A 2,164-nucleotide genomic window follows, 5' to 3' on the forward strand; every position below is an offset into this window, starting at 1 on the left:
CTCTCTCGCTCTCTCGCTCTCTCGCTCTCTCGCTCTCTCTTTTTTAGGTAGTAAGGTAGAAATGGTTTTATGTGTACCTGAAAGGAACAAAGAAAACAGGTGTTTAACAGGTATTTCTTCTTTTTGACTACTTATTGGCCTAGAATGGAGTTCAAAATGTATGGAAACTTCCCCCTTTTTTGTAGTGCCTTTCATAAAAATCAAAGGTTTTTGTTTTGTTTGTTTTTGAGACAGGGTCTCAGTTTGTATTCACAACTGGATTGAAACTTGCTGTATGTAGACCAGGCTGGCATTGAACTCATAGAGATCCACCTGCCTCTACCTTTCAAGTGCTGAGATTAAAGGTTTGTACCACTATACCCAGCTTGTAATTTGGCCTCCCAAGTTACAAGCATACAGTCTAGATTGCACAAACATTCTAGATAAAAACCTTTGCTATGTGTTATAAATAAGGTTTTACAGCTTTCTGTAATCCTCATATTTTTACTGATTCCTTTTTTATTTCCTCTGAAAAATTGAAACAATGAATTCATTTCTGGGAGAGTGTTTGCTAGTCTGTTACTGTGAATACATTGTAGTTAAAGGTTCAAATCTGAGTAGATACACTTTTTGTTGTTACTTTGTTACTCTTCTTAGCCATCTTGTTACATTTGGAGTGACACTCTATCTAGTACATGGAATAACAATAATAAATATCCTTCTTTTTTGGTTTTTTCCGAGACAGGGTTTCTCTGTGTAGCCCTGGCTGTCCTGGAACTCACTCTGTAGACCAGGCTGGCCTCGAAAATATCCCTCTTATTAACTCTTGCTTTACCACCTGATTCATTTTGTCTTGATGTTCATTTTCACTGGTAGTTTTTGTTTTGTTTGATACAAGTCTCCTGTGTCACTTTGGCCTCAAACTTTCAGCTCTCTTCCTGTCTCAGCCTCTTTCTTGAGTTCTAGGATTAGAGACATGTACTACCATGCCTGACCACACCTTGAGAATTTTAGTGATACTGACACACAGAAAGAAGGAGAGCCAAGTCAATTTAGTTCCAGTTAAGTTTAGTTTTATTTAAATGTTGGAATTAGCTTTTAATCTTATTTTTAAATTAAAAAAAATTTTTTTAGACAGAGTCTTATATAACCCAGGCTGTCCTCAAACTGGATATGTAGCTGGTGCTGGTGTTGAATCAATCAATCTCTCTCTCTCTCTCTCTCTCTCTCTCTCTCTCTCTCTCTCTCTCTTTATATATATATATTTGCTTTTTGCCTTTCTTTCCCCACCTCTGAGTGTCACAAAAATATATTTAGCAAAAAATTTCATATGAAAATGTCCATGACCCAGTTCTACACCACAGTCAGACAGGCCCTTTGGGGAGTTTCTTGGGGCCCTTTTGGACTCCTTTGCTAAACAGTCATTGTGTAGACTCTTTCCAAGGCGTCTGACATGATGTTGCTGTCTCCTTGTATGGCCACCATTCTGATGTTATCCTGTTGTCTACTAGTTGACATCTCCACACACTCAATCACAAGATTCATGGAAGGGCCCAGTAATATTTCTTGAACATGTCTGCCAGCATTAACTTCAGTGGTAACTTCTTGTCTATAAATTTCTTCAGTTTGGGAGGGTGGCCCTTGTTTTTGGTAACTCATGGTTTAGCAAGACATGGAAGGACTGATTGCTGTGATCTTGAATTTCTGATCCTCTTGCATCCATCTCTTAAATGCTGGGATTACTGTGAACCGCTATGGTTTAAGATTTGTGGACTTTTTTTTTTCTTTTTCAACGTTTTTTATTGGTTTTTATTTAGACAGAGTCTCACTATACATCTCTGGCTGTCCTGGAACCCATGGAGATCTGCCTACCTCTCCAGTGCTGGGATTAAAGATATTCATGACCAAGCCAGGCTTTTGAAATCCCATAGCCTGGGTTGTGCTGACTGTATGTATCTCTTTGGTTTTATATAGTACTTCTGGTCCTTGTATTTTCTATATGTTATAATTATATGAGTAAGCTAGATTTAGCTCACATTAGAAGTGTTTTTTCTTGGTGGCTTTTTGAGACCTGGTCTCTTGTATAACCCAGGCTGACTTAAACTCATTTTGTAGCTGAGGATGACTTTGAACCCTAATCTTCCTATGTTTCTGTATCTTTTTTTTTTTTTTTTTTTTTTTTTTT

The 2,164-nt window shown here is 37.6% G+C and overlaps 1 protein-coding gene and 1 pseudogene across 6 annotated transcripts in view; one reads left to right on the forward strand and one right to left on the reverse strand.

Moving 5' to 3' along the window:
* The window catches only part of Aff4 (AF4/FMR2 family member 4), a 74,530-nt gene that overhangs the window by 2,702 nt on the left and 69,664 nt on the right, over positions 1-2,164 (forward strand). Inside the window, exon 1 of one of the 6 annotated variants that reach the window (XM_029546532.1) lies at positions 1,825-1,927. The exons of 4 other annotated variants lie outside the window; for them this stretch is intronic. The gene's annotated coding sequence lies outside the window, so the exon portion shown is untranslated. Of the gene's footprint in view, positions 1-1,824; positions 1,928-2,164 lie in introns of those variants that run through there. One more of the 6 variants, XM_029546531.1, reaches the window with a different exon arrangement.
* The window catches only part of LOC110331239, an 8,902-nt pseudogene continuing 8,130 nt past the window's right edge, over positions 1,393-2,164 (reverse strand).

This window comes from Mus pahari, chromosome 14 (genome assembly GCF_900095145.1).
Source record: "Mus pahari chromosome 14, PAHARI_EIJ_v1.1, whole genome shotgun sequence".
NCBI classification, from domain to species: Eukaryota; Metazoa; Chordata; class Mammalia; order Rodentia; family Muridae; genus Mus; species Mus pahari.